We start from the raw sequence: 24,550 nt of genomic DNA, 5'->3' as shown, positions 1-24,550 counted from the left end.
AGAGATATTCCACATTGCAAATACTGTTGCTCTCTGTAACAAAGCCCCCAAACACTGACCTAGCGAAAACAGACTGCAAAACCTCTTAGTACTTCTTTCTGCAAAATCATCAAAAGACTAAATAGATAAATAAACAGAAAAAAAAAAAAGTTGAAATTATCTCCTGTTTTAGTAGTTACACATGTAAATATTATTTATCTTTGGTAAAATTGCCAAGCTTTATCAACTACTTTAGGAGTATAACTCCAAAATGGCCCCTCAGGGAAGTACAAGGATAATCTACCATTCAGCAGACTGTTATCTGGGACAAGTTGGGAGGAGAGAGGATGTAATCTGATAAGTTATCCTTCCAGATGGTTTGCAGAAATTGCTGTTAGCTGCTAGCTTGAAATAAATATTATATTGGCCTAAATATTCAAGATAAGATTGCTGACTTACATAGGCTTTTTCAAGATAAGTCAGTTCTTAAAATTGTACAGAAGTTTAGAATCAAGAAAAAAATATATTTCTAACGAAAAGAATTCTATAAGGTGTTTCCAAGATCTACTAGGACACTGACATCTGACCTTCTAGAAATTGCAAATAAAATTTTCTTGCAAGACTACCCTTGATTTAACTTCATAACTAGATGGAGACATACAAGTGATAAAAATGAACTAAACAAATTCTACTCTATTTAAACACATTGGAGTATAATTTGATCAGGTTTTCTGATAAGAGGATAAGATCTTTGGAAGAACAATCTATTCCCAAAACCAAACTCCTTGAGGGAAAGGTCCACACCTTATCTATGTATTCTTCACAATAGCTAGTATAGAATCAGGTATGCAGTAAGCAATTACTGAGAATCTGATGATTCTAATCAAATCATAGTTGAGTTTGTAATTTATAAGAATGTATTGTAGATGTTGTTGAATCCCAAAGGGAATATAAGACAGAAGTGTTACCTTTATAGAACTGATTATCTTATTTGGGAAACCAGGCTCATAAATTTGATATTGTTAAATGACAACAAATCAAAGTATAATACCAAAAAGTAGCCTATAGAAGTTATCATCTAATAGTTATAAAATTAAGTCAGGAAAATATCAGATAGTATGTAGTTAAACATATAAATATAATAGACAAGAAAAACAGGAGTCTTCAAGCTAGCAGAGAGCATCAGAAGACTGGAATTAGATCAAGTTTGCCAGTGTGGAAAGTTTGCTACATAGCATTAGAGAAGGATAGGTCAGTTGAAACTGATGAAGTTTTTCATGGAGAAATGATATTTTAACGAAGCCCTAAAGCCCTTAGGATATAGAGAAGAGATGAATTTGGACAACTGAAGAAAGAGCAGAAGCAATGTGGAATCTGTGAATCATGAAGCTCAACAGCTGAATTGCAAGAAGTGTGGGTTAACTAACCTCAGGTCTATATCACAAACGTTAGAATAGGAGACAAGTCAAAGAAGGTCAGTGAGGTTAACTCTTAACAGTCTCTCAACAATTGGAAAGGATATTTGGAATTTACTGTTGGGCAAATGGAAATCATTTAAAGATTTTGATCAGATATGATTTAAAAAAGAGAGAGAGAGAGAGAATAGCCTTAAATACATTTAATACAAACATGGAGAAGAAATTAAGTTTTTTTCCTTATGGTTAGAAGATAGATCTAGGACCAATGAGTAAAATCAGAGAAGGAGAAATTTTGCTCAAAGTAGAGTTACATAACATTTTGATTTAACTGAACACAGTATGGAGTGACTTTAAAGCTGCAAATTCCCCATTATTAGTCCAAAGGGTCTTGTATCTATTGTTCCTGATGTGGAAAAAAATCATGCTTCAAACAGATGTTCTGAAAGATATTCTGATTCTGGACATTTGAAAAACAAGAGGCAGCAGGTGGTGGCAGATTCTGCATATAGGAAGATCAACCAAAAGACCATTGATAGAATCCAAAGTTCGGTTGTTCAGTCCATACAACTACCCATTACAGCATCCATTATTAATTCGACCAATGTCTATGAGCTCATGGTGCTAAGTAGTTTATGTAAGTTGTATCTCTTAAACTTTTCAAGATCCATGGAGTGCACACCATTTTTCTCATTTTACAAATAAGGTGTAGCACAACGGGAATGGGAAAGGTAGAAGAGGCATTTGGAAGGACAACTTGAGAGTAAGGTGATTCATATGTTATGGGTAGTAAGCAATGGGCTGAGGTGAAGGTTACTGGGTGACTTACTATGTTCCCTATGCCACATTACATACAGTCCAATATATAATTCACAGCAACTTGGTATTTACTGGGTGTCAATAAACACTGAATCTCAAATATCATTTTTATTTAATGATTTCTTTTTTGCTTAAGCTGCTTTACAGTAGATTATCATCACCATCATAAAAATATTCATAAAATATCTCTTGGTCACAGGCATCAGAGGCACTGGGTGTGGTCCTCAGCAATAAAAGATAAATAGAACCTTGGGGCACAAGGCTGAAGGCAATGTAAGCATTTAGTGCAAATGACTGGGGGAAAAAGTGTTCATCAGCCTACCCTTTATTATACACTGTTCAGGGACTGATTTACTTAATCCCCTTTAATACATTAATATACTACAAACATGTTTTTTTGTACTGTTGAAAACAGTGCCACATTTTTTGCAAAAACATCTTATTGTTGACCATGATTGTTGGAAGGAGGATGTAGATACATCACTCACAAATAAATTCTGCTTTTAGCCATCATCAGACCCTTATGCCCACTGTAGCAAGCCTCTTCCTAGAATTTCCTGACTTTGCTCCGTGGAGAAAGCTAATTCAATCCACAACCAGAGCCATCTCCTCCACAAAGCTTCACTTTCTCCCATTGGCTTCAGTGGCTCTATCACAGCCCTTATCACTTTGTGTCTTTCATATACCCAGAATCCCTCCTAAGTAAACAAGTGGTGTTTTATTTCCTTCTTGCTACTCCTTCTCCTCATTGCCCCCTCCCTATCACCCTCATAACTAAGAACATAATTCATACTTATCAACTGTTAAAATGAAAAGCATGCAGATGAAAAAGATGTTTGTGTTACCAGGTTAAACTATCCAGGTGAGTGAGAAGAGAGAAGGATGGATGAACCCCGCCACCTCTGGCCGACCTGAAGCTTATTCTTGTAGCTGATATAACAAATGACATTGAATTATCATAAATTGTTTACCTATATGTCATGCTCAGCAGACTGTATGTTATATATTTATATACAACATATGTTCCTTGTATTAAGTCAAATTATCATTTTCTTCTAAACATCTAATATAATTTAATGATACAAATTATTATTCTTGTTCTGGAATAGAAATAGGTAAAGAGATGCATATCAGTGAAGCTAAGAAATGGTATTTAAAACAAGCATAAATCAGGCGCCTGAGTGGCTCAGTTGGTTAAACATCTGCCTTCAGCTCGGGTCATGATCCCAGCATCCTGGGATCAAGCCCCACATTGGGCTCCCTGTTCAGTGAGGAGTGTGCTTCTCCTACTTCCTCTGCCACACCTTTGTTTGTATCCTCTCTCAAGTACATAAATTAAATCTTTAAAAAAAAAAACTAATATAAATCAAGTCTCTTAAAATAGTAAGTGGCAACAAACTGTCAGTTGGTGAATAAAAATATAGCCAAAGCACAGATGATTTGCTTGGCTCATAATGTTTCTATAATGCCTTTCGGTGTGGCATGCAAGCTGACATCTTCAAGCCACACTCTTCCCCTCTCATTTACTCTGGGTCTTCTAACACATTTGTGTTAACTTCTTCGCCTCGGGGGAAATTTATTTTGTGACCCTTCTACCATAACTTGTCTTGGAACTATTAACAAGTTCAATATACTTTTCCCTCAAGTATTTTATCAAATTTCTTTCTTTCAGTTTCAGTTAATCTAAACTTTCATAAATATAAGTTGCATTCCTACAGCAAAGCAATCCCACGCTGATGGAATAGTGTATGAGAAGCTATATTAATAACAGGTACAGTGCATTTGCTGTACAGGATGACTGTTTAGGTTACATTTATAGAAAAAACTCAATATTTGATGATATTGAACATCATGGACACATTTATTTTTCATCTTACTTAAGTGTCTCTCTAATTCTTTAAGCCCATGGATTCATCAGGGGGAAAATGGCCTCTGATCTGTTGTCCCTACATGACATAATAATCTTTTTTGATTATGGAATTCAAGGTGTTCTGAAATAGCTGAAGGAATAGAACTACAAACAGGTAATGATAAAAAGAAGTCTTCAAATTCTAGGAAACAATGTTATTTCCATGCAAAATACAAGAAAATAAATAACAAAAATGTCACCAGTAGAATAGTATTCAGATGACTGACACATTCTCCACACCATGCCTCAGAAGTCTGCGGCACAACCAATCACTGACAATAATAAGAGGGAGTGTGCAAAAGTATAAAAACTTCTCTAGATTTTTCTCCAACAGTTGGAATATGATAGATTTTGAGCATCACTCAATTTATTCAGAATTTTTTTTTTTAATTCATGATTATGGGAGTGCCTGGGTGGCTCAGTTGGTTAAGCATCTGCTTTCAGTTCAGGTCATGGTCATGGGGTCCTAAGATCAAGCTCCACATCGGGCTCCCTGCTTGGCAGGGAATCTGCTTCTCTCTCTCCTCTACGCACCCCCAACCCACTCATGCTCTCTCTCTCTCTCTTTCTCAAATAAATAAAGTCTTTAAATTTTTTTTTTAAAAACTAAAGTTCAAAATTTTTGCAACAGAACTAAATTTATGATTCACAAGTTCTCATTTTATCTTGTGTCACTAAAATATCAAGAAAGTCTTATCACTTAAAACTCTGAACATGCACGGAGACTTTTTGGGGAAAATGTCTTCTCTGCTATAACTCTAGGGGTGAATAAATTCATCTTTAAATACCAACTCTGAACTTGTTGCAGTATTTCGAAGTTTAAATAGATTAAGTCTGAAGAGAAATGAGAATACCAAAACAGCACGCACAACAGACAAAACCTTCTTTTTCAGTTAGTTAATGATTATTTTAATAAGGCACGTTCTTGTTATAAAATAACAGTCCTGTAAAAGTTAGTAATAATAATAATAGTAATAATAATATCTAACATTTCCTAATTTCTCTTAAAAATCATTATTGGTAGATAACAAGTGTTCAAGAAAAGTTAGCTACCGTTATTATATATCAGATATTATTCCAAGAAATGTATATGTATTAATTCAGCTAGTCCCCCCCAAAAGTTCTAAAGGGTAGGTATCATTTTTTTTTAAGATTTTTATTTATTTATTTGACAGGCAGAGATCACAAGTAGGCAGAGAGGCAGGCAGAGAGAGAGGAGGAAGCAGGCTTCCGGCTGAGAAGCAGGCTTCCGGCTGAGCAGAGAGCCTGATGTGGGGCTCGATCCCAGGACCCTGGGATCATGACCTGAGCCGAAGGCAGAGGCTTTAACCCACTGAGCCACCCAGGTGTCCCTCATTATTAATATTATTATTTATCATTATTATTAATAATAGTGTACTAACACCCATCCCACAAGTCAGGATTTGAACCTACGCCGTTACTTATAACCACTCTGTCATTCTGGCTCCAGGTTTAAATTCATGATACACAACAAGACACATCATCCTTTTTAGTTACCATTCTGGTTGTTTGTTTAAGAATCACTGTTTGAGACCAAAAAATAAAAAAATAGTTGTTAATTTTATCTAATAACTATATGTCAGTCTATTAAGAAATTGTTCCAATTAGGTTTAATTAAATTAATGTACCAAAAATAATTTTTGCTCAACTTTAATAATTATATATAATCTCCTCAATATAGAATTCCATTTTATTGGGGGGTAAAACTAAGAATATTAAATAGTTAAAATTACTTCAAAAGTAAGCATTTTATCTTATGAGACACATACAAGCTATTGCAATTATGTCATCTTGTCTACTTTCACTTTCAAGATAACATTACATTCAAGAAATTTCTTACTAAATGCATAGGTAATTCTCAAGTCAGTATTTTCAGCCTGGATTTTTTTCTCGGGAATCCAAGAACATGGTTTTCAACATTCTAATGATTGCATGATCTATTGATAAATAAACTCAAGAAACCTCATTTTCCCTGATTTCCCATTACTGTTACTGTTGAACCATAATTTTCTTGTTTACCAGGATTAAAACTTCAAAGTTGTGTGTTTTTTTTTAGTCTCAGAGCATTTATTCAGGCTATTACGTCTCCCTAGACTGTCATTCCACCTTATTACACCTGCTGAAATCTCACCATCTTTCCAGGCTTACTCCTTTCAGTCAGAATGAGGCCTCTTTTCCCTTGGAATCTCTATCGTATTTGTGTCTCCCTTACAGCAGCATAAGTTAGGAGTTAAGCCAATGAACTCCAGAGTGTCCAGGCTGTTTGGATTCATGTTCTGACTCTACCACTCAGCAAGTTAATTAATCCTGAGTCTTGGATTCTCATGCATAAATAGGAAAACTAAGTATCTACTTCATAGGAACACTAGGAAGACTTAAGAAAATAATTATTATAAAGTACTTAATATATTCCACATACTCAGTAGGTGTTAGCTTTCACTATCTATATTAGACTCATTATCATCATCATCATCATCACTGTTGTAATTTTTGAAAATAAACTATGACTTATTTTATGTCATTCAATGGTCTTTCTCAACCTAGGAACCTTGCCTTTTCTTCTTCTTCTTTTTTTTTTTTTTTTAATTAGCATAATGTATTATTAGTCCCCTAGGAACCTTGTCTTTTCTTCTTCTTTTTTTTTTTAAATTAGCATATAATGTATTATTAGTCCCAGGGTTACAGTTCTGTGAATCACCAGGTTTACACACTTCACAGCACTCCCCATAACACATACCCTCCCCAATGTCCATAACCCCACTACCCTCTCCCAAACCCCCTCCCCCAGCAACCCTCCGTTTGTTTTGTGAGATTAAGAGTCTCTTATGGTTTGTCTCCCTCCTGATCCCATCTTGTTTCATTTATTCTTTTCCTACCCCCCAAGCCCCCCATGTTGCATCTCCACCTCCTCATGTCAGAGAGATCATATGATAGTTGTCTTTCTCCAATTGATTTATTTTGCTGAGTATACCCTCTAGTTCCATCCTCATCATCGCAAATTCACCTTTTCTTCTTCTTTTTTTTTTTAATTTTTTATTTTTTATAAACATATATTTTTATCCCCAGGGGTACAGGTCTGTGAATCACCAGGTTTACACACTTACAGCACTCACCAAAGCACATACCCTCCCCAATGTCCATAATCCCACCCCCTTCTCCCAAACCCCCTCCCCCCAGCAACCCTCAGTTTGTTTTGTGAGATTAAGAGTCACTTATGGTTTGTCTCCCTCCCAATCCCATCTTGTTTCATTTAATCTTCTCTCACCTTTTCTTCTTAAACATGCAGCCAGCTTTAGGACAGAATGCATGCGATGCTAAGTAAGTGCGTATGACTGAGTAGTTACAACAGTTGGATGAACCCTACCAACAGATGTGACAAAAAAAAGTTAGTTTCTATAAACTATGCTGCAAAATAAATTTTTTTGCAGACATGGCTGTCCAACTTATTTGTCATTCCCATATTACCTAGCATAGTCTCTGGTAATGTAGAGGTTTCAATACAGAAGTGCTAACTGTAGCTAAATATGTTACAACCATGGCACAGAATATTTAAAAAGTCATAATACTGAATGTATTTTGGACAATGACCTATATCTATGTTAATTTTCTTGTAACACAATAAACCGTTAACCTACCTAAACCATCAACATTTGCTTTTACTGTTTCACTCCATCCTCTAAGTAGTATATATTGAGCATTGACTGTATTAGATGTTGTTTCCTTAGGATTCTAAAAATACATGTGAAGTCATTGTCTATAGCCCTGCTACCCAAAGTATCAGCATTAACAACACCTAGAAGCTTATTAAAAATGTAGGCTCTCAGCCCCTAACCAGACTCTAACTCAAGGCTCCTGAATCAGAGCCTACATTTTAACAAGGTCCCTAGGTAGTTCATGAACACATTCAAAACAAGCACTGGGTTGCACCTAAGAATCGCCTATGTTTACAAAAATAGAAATGCCTGCAATCTGAGTGGAAAACCAATGATACTGAGCATCTTAACCAATGAAACAACTCTCTAGTCATTCAAAAATTATTTTAGAATATATAGATGAATACTTATAGAAGTATCATTTATGCAGAATACATTTTAATGATGGAGCAACTATAACTCCAAATCATGATAAAGAAACAAAGATACTAATATTGTAAGAGTGTTGCTTGCTTTTGACCCTCTCTGATGATATACTCTGGGAAGATTATATCAAGAAATTTTGTTTTGTTTTAAAAGTAATGTCATTCATGAATTTTAAGGGTAAAAAATTCTAGATGAAAGGAGAAAGAAAAAGAATATTTGCCAGATGGGAGGCATTAAATCTTCCTTTATCTAAAAGGGTTAAATCCATGGGGCGCCTGGGTGGCTCAGTGGGTTAAACCTCTGCCTTCGACTCAGGTCATGATCCCAGGGTCCTGGAATCAAGTCCTGCATGGGGCTCTCTGTTCAGCCAGAGGCCTGCTTCCTTTCCTCTTCTCTGCCTGCCTCTCTGCCTACTTGTGATCTCTCTTTGTCAAATAAATAAATCTTTAAAAATAAAAAATAAAAGGGTTAAATCCGAGTTGAAGTTCAGTTAGAAGGTGACCATTTATGTCACCTGGAAAATGTGGCAGAAGCAGGGAACTCCATGTGAAGGGACAGCCAAAATCCCCACCTCCGCAGGAGCCACATTCAGCCCAAATCAGGTAACTTGGTCACTTGGCCTGGATTAGGTAAGAAACCAAGAGGCATTACACCAGGACTCAGAATCAACAGGAACCTCCAGATGAGAACACGTGTCAGTTGGGGTACTGAGCAGGGTCCGCCTAAGGGACAGGAACAGAGCAGGTCAAAGCAGTACCAGGTATCAAAGATACCAGAGGCACAGTTTACTTAATGTGCTAAACAACAAATTCTGTTTGAGAAAGAAACCCGGGGCTTCCCAGCTGGTCTATAGAACTATCATTTGCTCCTAGTGTAGCTAAGGATTTGTTAAGACAGGGTACATTAATGATCAGTGCACTATAATGTGTTTTAATTAAAGCTTATTTTAATACTTGTAATCAGATCAGATGAAGGAAAAAAGTTCTCTCGTATGCCTTCTTAAGGTTTAATGATTTTCCATGTTCAGCTCTGAAACAAAGTTTTCAAGGTACTTGAAGGGCTCGGAGATGACCATTTTTGTATATTTAAAATTTATGATAGGAAAGTTTCTTTGGTGTGTTTCTTATGTGGCATTTCCTGGATTAAGGGTCATGAAATAAAATCACCAATAAATTAAGGAAAACATAAAACACCACTGGGTACTGTGAAAATGGCCTGGGTCCAAGAACAGCACGCAAAAAAGCAAGCACTTTGCACTCCTTAAACCCCCCTACGATTTCAACACTTATTTATTTATTTATTTATTCACTTCTTTTGAGAAAACCCTTAGATACACATCGCGGCAAGGACTTTCTGTCCCTTGGGTTTCCTGGTTTCCTTATTTAAATGTTGATTTAAGAGCTGGCCAAAGCCAGCTGACTATGCATGACAGGTAGAACCCCTTCTCAACAAACTTAATAGGGAACCAGCATTGCTACATTATAACCACACTGCTTTCAGATATAACCTTGATGCCCATGTGATCAGATGAAGTGTCAACAGCATATAAAAATCTTTTTACAGCCTTCATTTTCATAAAAGAACAAGTGTAGAATTGTATATCAGCATTCTGTGCTGCGAAGGTAAACATTTCTGTTCCTAAATTTATACCTCCAGCTGAAGCAGCCCAGCCATGTTTCAGCTGCTCCTGAAACATGCTTTTCTCCATCCCTTTGCTTTTTTTATGACTTTCTTTCCCTATCCAAATACTGTCTTTCAAGGTCAATGCAAATTCCTCTTCCATGACGGCTTCCCAGAGCCCTCCCCCAACTGGAAGGGACCGTTATCCTCTATCCACTTAGAAAGTCTCTTTTAGGGGCGCCTGGGTGGCTCAGTGGGTTAAAGCCTCTGCCTTCGGCTCAGGTCATGATCCCAGGGTCCTGGGATCGAGTCCCGCATCGGGTTCTCTGCTCAGCAGGGAGCCTACTTCGACCTTTCTCTCTCGGCCTGCCTCTCTGCCTACTTGTGATCTCTGTCTGTCAAATAAATAATTTTTTTTAAAGTCTCTTTTATCTCATAAAGATATAAAAAGAAGTTTACTGATTATATTTACACCAATCACCTTCTGCATGAAAATGCAGTTTATAACCAGCCCCACATGTTCCTGACAGAAGTCCTGCAGTACCATGGGGGAAGTTCCCCCAGCTCTATCCGAATTCAGTGGGGAGCACAGTCCTTCCCCAAACCGTCCCCCACATCATGCCACTTCCCATGGCCACGCTTAGTACTAAAGAGGCACTTGGTCAATACTAGATAAATAATGAAATAAGCGAATGGACGGATTATAAAATGTACAAGTATACTTTATCAAAAGGACAAATTAAGTCTAAGTAAACAAAGACAGGAATAAATGTGGTTTGTAGAACTGCATGCTCAGAAGAAACCTTCCACTCTGCAGTTAACACTACTCTAGTGCACCTGGTTCTACCCCTTGATAATCTACAGGGCAGTGATGTTCACAGCTAGGTGCAAGTTTGGATCATCTGAGGAGCTTTTAAAAATGTTTTGGGTGGGAACACAAGCTGGTGCAGCCACTCTGGAAAAGAGCATGGAGGTTCCTCAAAAAGTTGAAAATCAAGCTACCCTATGACCCAGCAATTGCACTACTGGGCATTTATACTAAAGATACAAATGTAGTGATCCGAAGGGGCACATGCACCCGAATGTTTATAGCAACAATGTCCACAATAGCCAAACTATGAAAAGAACCTAGAGGTCCGTCAACAGATGAATGAATAAAGAAGATGAGGTATATATTCAATGGAATACTATGCAGCCATCAAAAGAAATGAAATCTTGCCATTTGCGATGGCATGGTTGGAACTAGAGGGCATTATGCTGAGTGAAATAAGTCAATCAGAGAAAAACAATTATCATATGATCTCCCTGAGGAAGTTGAAAGGCAAAGTGGGGGGTTTGGGGGAGTAAGGAAGGAAAAAATGAAACAAGATGGGATTGGGAGGGAGAAAAACCATAAGAGAATCTTAACCTCACAAAACAAACTGAGGGTTGCCGGGGATAGGGGCGTTGGGAGAGGGTGGTTGGGATATGAACACTGGGGAAGGTATGTGCTATGGTCAGTGCTGTAAAGTGTAAACCTGGCGATTCACAGACTTGTACCCCTGGGGCTAACAATACATTATATGTTAATAAAAAAATTTTTTTAATTAAAAAAAAAGATGCAAATGAAACAAGCAAAAAATCTTGAGATTCCAGATCACGGACTTGCTGTATCAGAATGTCCAGGGGGATAGGAGAGAATGAGGGAGAGTATCTTATCATGGACGGAAATTATGTCCCTAGGATCCATGTCTCAGATCTGCTTCCATTCAGGTGGTTACAGGTAGCTGAGTCCCAGCTTCCTCTTTGTGGGGGGTGGCTGACCACACTTCTCACACTTCATAGCAGCAAGCCTAGCTAAAAAAAAGTCTACTTGCCAACATTCTAAGCAAAATATCTGACCTTCACTCCAAGTAGACCAGTCTTGATTTGGTCACCAAATCCTTTCCCCCAAACCAATCCTGAGACCAGAGATAGACCTAAGCCAATTACAATAACTAGTGAAAGCATGAATCTCACTCAAACCCTTTCAGCTTAGAAATTTAGAACCATGTTTGAAAGGGAGAAATCGATGCTGGGGAGTCAATCAGGAGGTATCACTATACCAGCTTACTTTCCCTACTAGAAGGTAAGTTACTAGAAAGCAGGGACAGCTGCCCAATCATCCACCTAAACAGCGACACCAGGCTCTTTATTTATAAAGTACAATATAGGGGCGCCTGGATGGCTCAGTGGGTTAAGCCTCTGCTTTGGTTTCAGGTCATGATCTCCAGGTCCTGGGATTGAGCCCCGCATCAGACTCCCTGCTCAGCGGGGAGCCTGCTTCGCTCCCCCCACCACTGCCTACCTCTCCGCCAACTTGTCTCCCATCCAAGTACTAACCAGGCCCAACCCTGCTTAGTTTCTGAGATCAGACGAGATCCGGCGCATTTCTCTGCCTACTTAGGGATCTCTGTCTGTCAAATAAATAAATAAAATCTTTAAAAAATAAAAATAAAAAAATAAAGTACAATATAAGGATCAGCCAATAATTTCCTTAAGGTCATAACAACTTAAAATTAGGATCTACAATAATGATTAAAAAAAAAAAAATGTAGGGACGCCTGGATGGCTCAGTTGGTTAAGCAGCTGCCTTTGGCTCAGGTGATGATCCCAGCGTCCTGGGATCGAGTCCCACATCGGGCTCCTTGTTCCGCAGGGAGCCTGCTTCTCCCGCTGACTCTGCCTGCCACTCTGTCTGCCTGTGCTCGCTCTCGCTCACTCTCTCTCTGACAAATAAATAAATAAAATATTTAAAAAAAAATGTAAAGTTGTTTATATACTTTAGCACATTTGCTTCTCACTAAAAGTCCACTAGGCAATGAATAACTTGTTAGCTCCTAGTAGTAAATGAGGAAACTATGGCTAAAATGTTAAATGTTTACCTAAATTTATAGCAGTGTTTAGCCAGGATTAGAATCCTAGTCTTCTCTTACTCTAATGATCTTCCCACCTTATCACTCTAACCTTGCATATTTGAATAAAATAGTAATAATAAAATCTTTTATCCAAATGATGTCATTTTTATATAAAACTAGTTTCAATAATGGGTAAGGCCAAGTAAAATTTTGTGTAGTGCTTCCCCAGAGCTTGGCATCACTTATCTACCTGCCATAGACAAAATAAATAGCCAGTTTAGAAAATAAAATTTTAAAAATGTTAGCTGGGTCCACACTCTATGTTTTAATCTCCATGTCTCTTGGTGACATGCTAAAGCAGCGTCAGAGAATTATATGGTGCCTTTTAGATGCCATCCAGAACAAGAGCCTCATCATTCAGATCCAGCCAAAGGCACCTAGGAGAGGCAGCAAAACATCACTTGGAGAAATCTGTCTTATCTTCTCCACCTCACCCGCTCTCTTATCTTTGATATCCAGCTCGCTCTTCTGGCGTCTGACCCAGCAGTACTGTCTGGACTTTGTATTCCTAGAGCCTTTGGAAATGACTTTTGCTATTCTCTGAGGAATGCTTTTACCAAACTTGGTTATTCCTTAGGCTTCCCTCCCCGGGTGCCTCCAAGGTCTTAGAAATAACTTAACTCTTGACCTCATTCATGTTCCTATCACGAACTTGGCATTTGAGATCCCCCTGGATTTGATGTCTGACAAACCCTGTTGTGCCAGTATCTGGCAAAAGCTGCTGACTGAGTTTTAATTTGGAAAAATGCAAATATGCTTCTCATTCATTTATTTGAGACAACAGGCAACCTCTGCAAAACTCCTGAGACAAAGAACTGAACCTCATCTGCATGCCTAAGCACTTGCAAAATTATCTAGGGATGCCTTTCTTGATACAAGAGAACCTTGTAAATCTCTCCTGGCAATATTTGCTCAGAAACAAAAACGCACACACTCAAAGTTTCAATCCTATAGAAACTCCTATACTCATTTCCAGCAGAGCTTTGTTATTTTATCTGTGATCCAGGATATTAATGAAGCAGCTGGGTTGGAGACATACTTTTCATAGAATGAAATGAGGGGAACACTAGAGCAGAACCTGTTTACAGCACTACTTTTGCAGAGAATTAAATTAATGTCAGATCTTCGGTCTGCAATCGCTCTCCTGACTGTGGCTTGTAAGTCATCTGAAGCATCCTGATGCTACACTGCCAACACTGCCAGAAGACGGTGCAAGCACTCGTGGGTGGTTTGGGGTCATTTCCTTCAACCAAATCCTGTGCGTTTCCAGATGTGAGAGATTGGAGTTACTCTCTTTTCATTATTAAACAACCACTAGAAAGCAAAGTTACAGTCAGAGAGAAAGAAAGAATTAATAGTATATCTTAAACTGCCTTCAAACCATAATTCGAAAGATGGTAGCTCATCTGCTTGAAATCACAAAAATGATTATTTATAAGGATAAGAAATCTGAAGGTCTGGATGAGTTAATCTGTCCTTTTCATGTTGTAGAAAGTCTGTTACCACCTGTTCTGCTATAGAATCTATTAAAAGAAATTTGCTACCAGAGTTAATTGTATTTCTAGAAGGTCAGAAGTCTTACTGTCGGATAGCCCTATTTTAAATTTTATGAAATCTGATGACCAATATTAACAGTCTATTCCTTCTTTGAAAGATGCAAAGTGGAAACCTCTTTCAACTGAAAGTCGATGCTAAAAGCAAATCGACAGATTTTTTTAATTAAGGTCCCTTCTGGGAGAGGACAAACTTTGTTCTAAGATTGAACAGGGAAACTATCCAGGCCTCCTATGACCTCAAATACTGGTGCCCGGAAAGCAGAGAGCCCTTTCTCAGGAGGTGAATGTGAGAAGTATGGACCACTGAGCAATGGCTTTGATTCCTGTTTTCCCTTCTCTCTACACTCACTCCTGGCTCTCAAACGTTAATACATTTCAGAGTTATATGGAAGTTCATTTAAAAAAAATACATAAATATCAGGACGTATCCCAAGAACAATCCTCATTGAATAATCCTGAGGATGTCTTGAGAGTCTGTACTTTAACCAGCTCACAGATAATGATGGTAACATCACACAGATAACGCACACCCAAGTTAAACCACTGCTCTAGGCCTCACGTCCTCAGAACCCCTTAAGTGGATACATTATATAGTATCCCTTCATCAAATTGCTTTTCCCTACAAGTGGATGTTTTCTGGACTAAGAGTGAGACACTGATTGGAAATGAACAGCCTCCAAATGAAGCTGTGGACTCGATACAAACTGCACACCAGGTAAACTCTGCCTTCAATCATGCAGCAGCTAACAGCGGCAAGAACACAGAGGGGAGCAAAATACTAAACAGAACTCAGAAAACCCAACACTAATATTGAATTACATTGGCCACACCCCCTCAAGCTCTTAGCCAAAACCAGCAGAAATATCATTTATTGAGACTGTCTTGGTATTGTGCCATAGCCGACAGAAATATCAGGTAAGCCTACTTCAGCATTTGCACCGGTAAGGGGAAAAAAGTCTATTCTTTCCGTTTTTGTTACTCTGAGAGGTCTCGATGTGACCAGAACTATTGATACTAAAAGGCTCTAAAGAAGTTATTGTTTTTAATTATATGAAAGTTATATCAATATATTTACTGTGTCTTTGATTTTAAATATAAAATTGCCCTATACTGACTGGTATGGAGTTCTAGTTTTGATTCAATGAATTGCTAGCCCTGTTGACGAAATACATTTGCTGGGGTTCTTTGGTGTGTGAACAAGAATACCTTTAGTGGAAAGAACAGTTCCTAGATGTCATGTGGCCTTTTGAATGGGAAGAGATTTCCAGGGGATTAAAAATATGTTGTAACAGCTGCTTTCAAGTATGATGTACTCCAGCACTGCTCCGTCAACTTGATAAAACCGAACTTGTTTTACAATCTGCCTGTGACTAAAACAGGGGTTTACATCTCTGACCAGGCTAAATTATCACGTTGTAATCTCTGCCAAAATGTATGCATTATTTATAATCAAATGTTTTATCACCTGATAAATATCTTCCATGTGACGTATGTGTTGCCTATTTTTCTGGACAAAAAGTAACATGCCTGTTTATATCATATTTACTGTGGCTCTTGAATGCTGTCTGAGTCGCTGTAAGGGAATTAAAATCAAAAGTTATTCATAAATCCTGCAATGATAAAGACTATTTTTTGATGAGCAGTCCCCCCCGCATCTCCTTCAAAACCTTTTGCTTTCAAACATCAGCAAAGTAATGGAAGTTTACCCTTTCTCTTTGAAGACCAGGGGGACCCCTTTATTTCATTTAATCATCTTTTCTTCTCTGCTTGGCAACCTTAATCTGTGGCTGCTTCCTTTGACTCATAGTATGGCCTTGGTGCCCCCACCATTGTCCTGCACATTCCAAGATCATAAATCACTGTTAGATTTTATTAAAAGAGTAGCCTTGCTATTACTTCCTAAATTGGTTTTCCTCCAGCCAACACTATGTTCTACCATGCTTTTCGCATCACATTCAGTATGAATCGAAGGTGAGAGTTATCTATTGCTGCCTAGCAAATTATTCTAAAACATAGCAACAAAGCAATATAAATTTATTATCTCACATAATTTCTGTGGCTCAGGAAGCTGAGCAGGACTGCTCTACGTCGTTCTAGCTCAGTTTCTCATAACATTGTAGTCAGCATGTCAACTGTGGATGCACCATCTGAAGGCTAGATGGGGACTCAAGTGTCCTCTTACAAGAGGGTTGGAAATCACATGGTTGGCCTGTGGGTTGGCTATTGGCAGGCAACTCAATTCCTCACACCAGGAACCTCTCTATTGTGTCACGTGAGAGATTTCATGATCCAGTGGCTGGCTTCACCTACAGCAAGTGATAAAAGACTGAGCAGGGTAGAAGTTACATATCCTTTATAATCAAGCTTGGAAGTCCTACATCTTCATTTCTCCAATATCTCATTAGTCACGTAGGTCAGCCCTTTTCGGTACAGGAGAAAAGTAAAGAAAGGCATGAATACTAAAAAGAAGGAAGAGAAATATAATTCCCAGAGAGACAGTTTTCATAGTCACTCACTGCCCAAAATTATTCCTGCCCAAATGTATGGCAAGAAGCCCTCCTTTTCAGAGGGCTGACACCAAAGGTAAATGGCAAGAACTACTGACATCCGAGTGTACTAGCAGACCACAAGGTTGTGACCATCACAGGGCCTCCATGGGTAGGACCAACAAATGATCATGTTGTTGACAGCAAAATCAAAAGGAAGGTGAGACTTCTAAGATTACAGACCTGTGGTCATAGAGGCTTCCTATAGAAGGCTTCCAAAAGAGGGGCGCCTGGGTGGCTCAGTTGGTTTAGCCTCTGCCTTCGGTTCAGGTCATGGTCCCAGGGTCCTGGGATCAAGCCCCACATCAGGCTCTCTGCTCAGTGGGGAGCCTGCTTCCCCCTCTCTCTCTGCCTACTTGTGATCTCTTTCTCTCTATCAAATAAATAAATAAATAAATAAATAAATAAATAAATATTTTTACAAAAGAAGAAGACTTCCAAAAGAAGGAGAATGCAAAGAGCAGAACAAGATGAAAGCCCAAAAGTTCGTGATCCTTAAAGAAACCAATCTTAGCAAAGATTAATGCAGAGCTCTAGTTAAATACATAAAAGATTTTTGTAACTAGACAGAGAGAAATATCTCCCATTCAGAAGCCAAATGCAAAATACAAGAGTGCAAATATGCAGAGACAAAGATAGATGAAATAAGAAAGAGTTTTAGAAAGAGTAAAAGCAGATGCTGTACTTAAGATGTTGGGCTTAATGTACTAGAAACTAGACTTCAGGAAGTGCAAGGACATCTGCAGAAGCCTGAAACCACCATGCTTTAAACACATTATTGTAAGGAAAGTTGCCTTGTTTTTTCATTCCACCTGTGTTGAATACTGCTGCATTCCAAGCTTTGCAAAGAAAAGCATGATCCCCATGTAAAGGACCACATTAAAAATGAAAACTGGGGCCAAGACTGTCCCTATTTCTAGTCACTGATGGTGGAAAAAATGTACTGGTCCCTGGTAAAAGGAGAAAGCAACTATGTAAACATTACACTGTATTTTAATTACCGTGTTTAAGTACCCAGGCCAAATGTGTATGGGAGACATCGCAGAGTGGACTTAACTCCAATCTCAAGGGCAACGGAAATGTTAATTTTGTCTAAAACGACTCTGATTTTCCTCAGTCACTCCCTCAGACATTCCCCCTGTCTAGATGGCAGAGAAAGAAGTCATGATAAATGTCCAATCTAGTTGATAACTAGTCTGATAAAAGAAGCAGTCCATTAGGTAGTGATCCGTTTGGGTGACCATTGCTCAGGCTCTCCTGGTTCTGCACCTTTCTCTCGATGATGGAGTCTGGGGGATGTAGGGCATGTGGGGAGGGTGTTAGCGTGACCTTGTCAGGGAGGGAAGAGTCTGCTGATCCAGCATCACCCAGGTTCTTGAGGGTTCTGTCCAAAGTGTTGAGTCTGTGTTACTGAAGCGTGGCTGGCCTAGCCACGTCTGAGTTGCCGCCTCTGCTGATGGTGGCTGGCTGCCTCCTTTCTCCCAGAATTTACTCTTCCTCAGCTCAGTGGTCTTACTCTGGGGATCCTGTTTCCCTTTAGTCTCATCCTTCCCTGCTGATTCTCTACCACATGCCTTAGCAGTTCTAGTTGGTCTCACCTCAAACTTTGAAGTAGGGAGTCTCCTTGTTCTTGCCCAAGCAGGGCCCATGGCGGGTTTACCAGCTCTCAGCATACTGCCTGAGTGTAATGGGTAAGTTGAACACACGAGATTCCTGAAGAGATCCAGAAGGCAACCTTTCACTCTCCCTACATGACCATCCAGAACTATCCTCACTCTGTGCAACTAGTCTTCCCTGTGTCTCCAAAATCTTGGAAGTTTCATAGTTTCCTACTTACTCTCAGATAGTAAAAATTCCTGCAGTTAATTCCAGTGCAAAAAGTGTCATTTCACTAATTACTATGTCCCAAACAGGGGGCCAACAAAAGGTACATTTTCTAGAATTTATTTAAGGTTGAATGTCCTTTCTTCCTCTAGTCTGGAGCTACAGCGGGCTGGATACCTGCAGAGGGATGGATGGCTGTTGACCTTCTCTGTTTCTTACCTTTGCCTTCTCTTTCTTCTTTCCACTCCCTGGGTGGTACAAGGAAGAAGGGAGACGGGAAAGGCAGGGTGCGACAGGTTTTCTTTGGCTGGTACTGATCCCCTCCAGTACAAATTACCCCTGGCCAAAGCAGCTGTTGAAAGCCTCTCATGAGTACTTTTGTCTTCCTGACTCTGCCAGCCTCTAAATGCAGTCCCTCAACTGTGGCAGGGTCCTTCCTGCCATCAGCCACTTTCCCTTGGCTAAGGCACCCCATCAGTTCACCTTTAGTCCTTTCTGTTGTAGACACTATGTGCTCTGGCTGAGGCCCTCCCGGCAATTACCACTTTTAAAATAGCCTCAGGCCAACCTCTTTACTGAAAGTTCCACATCTGGTTTTAAAGAATCAAGAGCCTTTGATCATCTCAGTGGGAGTACAGTGGGTTCCTCCAAGCAATGTCTCTGCTTGCTGGCTCTTTTACACAGCCTCTTAGCATTTCTCTGTCATTAAACATAAGTCTACTCTATCTCCTAGGTTTCCTAGGAAAATCATAAACTGAATGTTGTGGTTTCATTGTTAATAATAATATTGGTATTTTCATTTTGAAACTATTTAAAACCAAACTGACTCAGACTAAAGCTTCATAATATCCCACTGGACACTCAGTTGAAGAAAGGCTCCTGTCCTGAATGCGGGGGCAGGGAGAGGGCTTTGCCATTTGGGGTAAATTAGCTGGTTCTTTTCTACTCCGATCCGAGAACTCACCATGATATGTAATTGTCTATTTGTGTATCTGTCTACCCTACTAAACTGTCAACACTATGAGAACAGATACTTTATCTGCCTTGTTCACCATCGTTTATGGCAAATAGTACATGCATTCTAAATGGGGGTGATACCATTTCCAAGGGGGTGAAAAAAAATCTTAGACAATATAATGGCTCACATATCCATGGTACTAACATTTCATAGGAGAGGAATACAATTGGAAGGGAAATGTTGATACAGATAATAAATATGAGTTAACTAAGCACATAAATGAATGAATAACCCTAGCCCTTGCTTCCTGCAATTTTCCCATTTAGAGTCTCCTGGCAGTGCTTCATGAAGCCAGTAGTTCATTCACTACAGCCATTTCCCACTCCTGTTCACACCAATGAGTTTTGTGTATATTTGTTCAATAGTATTAAGCAAATGTAAACAGCCTTTTATCTGTCACTCTAGGTTAAGTTAGTTCATACTACTTTTTTTATGAATATCTTTCATTTCGTATCCTTGTTCTCAAGAGCAAAAATGCTTTCAACTATATCAGCTTATGGTTATAATAAAGTTTCTTTTAGACTGGATCACCCTTTAAAAACAAGAAGTTTCACTGCTACACCTGAAAATTCAGATATGGATTTGACTTCTTTTTTATTTTTTAAAACTGCCAAATAAATTTAAATTTTTGAAAAAGAGAAGTGCTTGAGCAGTACGTCTATGTATGTGAATCTAGATACTCCTAGGTTCTTACAAATATTTATTTATATAATCTCTAGATTTGGGCTGGTATCACTCATAGAAATATAAAACTGTTAAGATTAAATAGAAGTCACAAAGTAGTATATTGAGAATGCTATAAATCTGATATACAATATTTGGAGAATAAAATTATCAATGATTTAATAAGCCATTACATATAAATATACATATTTGTACATTTCTTAGAAGCTAAATTTGAATAAATAGTCCAATGCATACCAGGTAGTTATTGAACACATCGTGTTTCAAAAACAGAGGAAGAATGGCTAGTGACATCTAAACTTTATATGTATTTTTTGATATGTCACAATAGTTTCTATGATCTTTTTTTAAAGATTTTATTTATTTATTTATTTGAGAGAGAGAGAAAGAGAGCACAAGCCAAAGTAAGGGAGAGAGGAAAAGGGAGAAGCAGACCCCCCCCCCACAAGCAGGGAGCCTCACATGGGGCTTGATCCCAGGACCCTGGGATAATGAACCTAGCTGAAGGCAAAGGCCTAACCAACTGAACCACCCCCGTGCACCTCTATGAATGATCTTACTCAGTTTGAAATACCGCAACCACCTTAGGAAAATATTATTAGCCCCTCCTTATAAGTTGATAAATAATGGTTCTGAAAAGTTAAGTGATTTTCCTAAGATAACACTGAGAGTGAGTAGTAAAAGGTAGATTAAAATGGAAGCACCTATGCCATTTCTTCTCTCATTTATCTTAGAAATGAATCCTCCAGTCCCTCACACTGATTTTTCCTAAACTGAGACTTGAGAAAAGTGCAGTTGTTATAACAATCTGAAAGAAAGATGTTTCGATTTGGTAATCAAGATTGTCCCTGACTCACTCATATCCTTCCCACATTTGCATTCATTGTCTAAAGAAAGGATTGATGTAGCAGAATACAAAGACCAGTTTAGTCGTGGTTGTTATTGGGTAATTTTTTTCAAGACTTTATTTGCTCATTTTTTAGGTTTCAACAAACTCGAGAGAGAGGTGTAGAGATTTCCCATACACTCCCTGTCCCCATACATGCATAGCCTCCCCCCTCAAAACATCACTCATAAGAATGGTACATTTTTTACCAAGGATGAAACTACAGCAATGAATTGTATTTACCCAAAATCTAGAGTATACCTTATCTTAGTGTTGTATATTTTATGGAATGGGAAATAAAAGTAAGACATAAATCTGTCATTACTATATCATACGTAGTATTTTCATTGTTCTAAAAATTCTCTGTGCTCTGCCTATTCATCTCTCCTTGCCAATCCTAGAAACCACTGATCTTTTTATTGTCTCCATAGTTTTGCCTTTTCCAGACTGTCATATAGTTGGAATCATAAAGCAAGTTACATTTTCAGATTAGCTTCTTTCACTAGCTAATATGCATTCAAGTTGCCTCCATGTCTTTTCATGACTTCATAGTGCATTTCTTGTTAGCGCTAAATAATACTCCATTGTCTGGATGTACCAGAGTTTATTTATTCATTCACTTACTGAAGGACATCTTGGTTGCTTCCAAGTTTTGGCAATTATGAAGAAAGCTGGTATAAATATCCTTGTGCAGGTTTTTGTGTGGACTTAAGTTTTCAGCTCCTTTGGGTAAATAACAAGGAATGTAGTTGCTGAATCATAAGGTAAAAGTATGTTTAGTTTTATAAGAAATCATCAAATTGTCCTCCAAAGTGGCTATACCATTTTGCATTCCCACCACAAATATATGAGAGTCTTATTGCTCCACAACCTTACCCACGCTTAGTAGTCTCAGTGTTCCAGATTTTGGATACTCTAATAGGTTTGAAGTAGTGTCTCATTGTTGTTTTAATTTGTATTTCCCTGATGACATCTGATGTGGAGCATCTTTTCATATTCTCTTTTTCCATATGCACATCTTCTTTGGTGAGGTGTCCATTAAGGTCTTTAGCCCAGTTTTTAATCATGTTGTTGATTTTTTTCCTTATTGAGCCTTAAGAACAATTTGCATATTTGGGGTAAGCCTTCATTCAGATGTGTCTTTTGAAAATATTTTCTCCTGGTCTGTGGCTTATCTTCTAATTCTCTTGATACTGTATTTTGTGGTCGAGCAGAAGTTCCTAATTTTAATGAAGTTCAGCTAACCAAATATTTCTTTCAGGGATTATATCTTTGGTGCTATATCTAAAAAAATCACCATAACCAAGTTGTCTAGATTTTCTCCTATGTTGTCTCCTAGGAGTTTCAGAGGTTTTTGTTTTATATCCAAGTCTATGATCTATTTTGAGTTAATTTTGGGGAAGAGTATAATGTCTATGTCTAGATTCATTTCCTTGAGTGTGGACATCTAATCGTTTCAGCACCATTTGTTGAAGACACTATCTTGACTCCATTGCATTATCTGTGCTTCTTTGTTGACTGTATTTATGGGATTCTATTCCTGGGCTCTCTATTCTGTTCCATTGAGAGGACCATCCTCTCACCAATACACACTGTCTTGAGTACTATTGCTTCCTTATAGTAAGTTATGAAGTTGCTTGGCATCAGTCCTTGTTCTTGTTCAATATTGTGTAAGCTATTCTAGGTCTCTTGCCTACTCCATAAAACTTTTAGAATCAGTTTGTTGAAAACCCTAAAATACCTGTTGTGATTTTGATGTGAATCATATTAATATACACATGTATAAAGTTAGGAAGAACTGACATCTTGACAATGTTGAATTTTTCTATCCATAAAATGGAATATCTCTTCACTTATTAGGTTCATTTGGTAGAATTTTGTAGTTTTCGGGGTGCCTGAGTGGCTCAGTGGGTTAAAGCCTCTGCCTTCAGCTCAGGTCATGATCCCAGGGTCCTGGGATGGAGCCCCGCATCGGACTCTCTGCTCAGCAGGAAGCCTGCTTCCCGCCCCCCCGCCCTCTCTGTCTGCCTCTCTGCCTACTTGTGATCTCTGTCAAATAAATAAATAAAAAGTCTAAAAAAAAAAAGAATTTTGTAGTTTTCTTCATACAGTTTTTGTATATATTTCATTAGATTTATACCAACGTATCTAATTTGGGGAGGGTCACTAATTTAGATGATATTGTTATTTAATTTCAAATTCCACTTGTTCAAAGTATGTGGAAAAGCAATTTACCTTATAATCTGCAACTTTGTTATAATTGCTTAAGTCCAGTTTTATTGTCAATTCTTTTATATTTTTCTACCCAGACAATCATGCCATTAGCAAACAAAGACAGTTTTAAGTCTTCCTTCCCAATCTGTATGCCTTTTTTTTTTTTTTTTTTGTCTAATTGCATTAGCAAGGCTTCCAGTATGATGTTGAAATTAGGGGTAAGAGACACCTTGCCTTGTGCCTGATTTAGTGGGAAAGATACAACTTTATCACCATTAAGTATAATGTTAGCTTGAGGATTTTTGAGGACAATCTTTGTCAAGTTTAAGAAGTTTCACTTTATTCCTACTTTAATGGAAAATTATATTATGAATGGGTATTGGATTTTTGTCAAATCATTTTCTGTATCTATTGATATGATCATGTGATTTTTCTTTTTCAATCTGTAGATATGATGGATTACATTAACTGATTTATGAGTGTTGAACCAGACTTGCATATTAGGGATAATCCCACTTAGTTATGGTATATAATACTTTTCATACTTTTTTTTCAATTCTATTTGTTAATATTTTATTTGCATCTATGTTTATGAGAGATATTGGTCAGTAGTGTTTTGTAAACCTTTTTCTGATTTTAGAATTAAGTAATACTGGCCTCACTGAATGAGTTAGGAAGTACTCCTGCTCCTATCCTTTTCAGGAGATTGTAAAGAATTGGTATAATTTCTTCCTTAACTGTTCGGTAGTGTTTGTCAGTGTATCCATCTGGGTTTGGTACTTTTTTTTAGAACAAAACAAATTCTTAATTTTAAAATGTCATAATAACTTAGGGCATAAAAAAATTTGGAAGAGAATGTGTATTAGAAAATTTGCCTCCCCTCCTATTAACTGATTGATTCCTATTAATTAATTCCTACTAAGTTATATAAAAATTCTTGAGCTGCACTACCCAATATAGTAGCCACTAGTCACTTGTGGTTACTTAAATTTAAATTAATTAAAATTAATAAAATTCATACCCAGTTACTTAGTCACACTAACC

The sequence above is a fragment of the Mustela putorius genome, unplaced genomic scaffold (assembly GCF_011764305.1).
Source record: "Mustela putorius furo isolate JIRA1106 unplaced genomic scaffold, ASM1176430v1.1 tig00000450_pilon_pilon_pilon, whole genome shotgun sequence".
Lineage (NCBI taxonomy): Eukaryota > Metazoa > Chordata > Mammalia > Carnivora > Mustelidae > Mustela > Mustela putorius.
Note: the sequence above shows the minus strand (reverse complement) of the source record.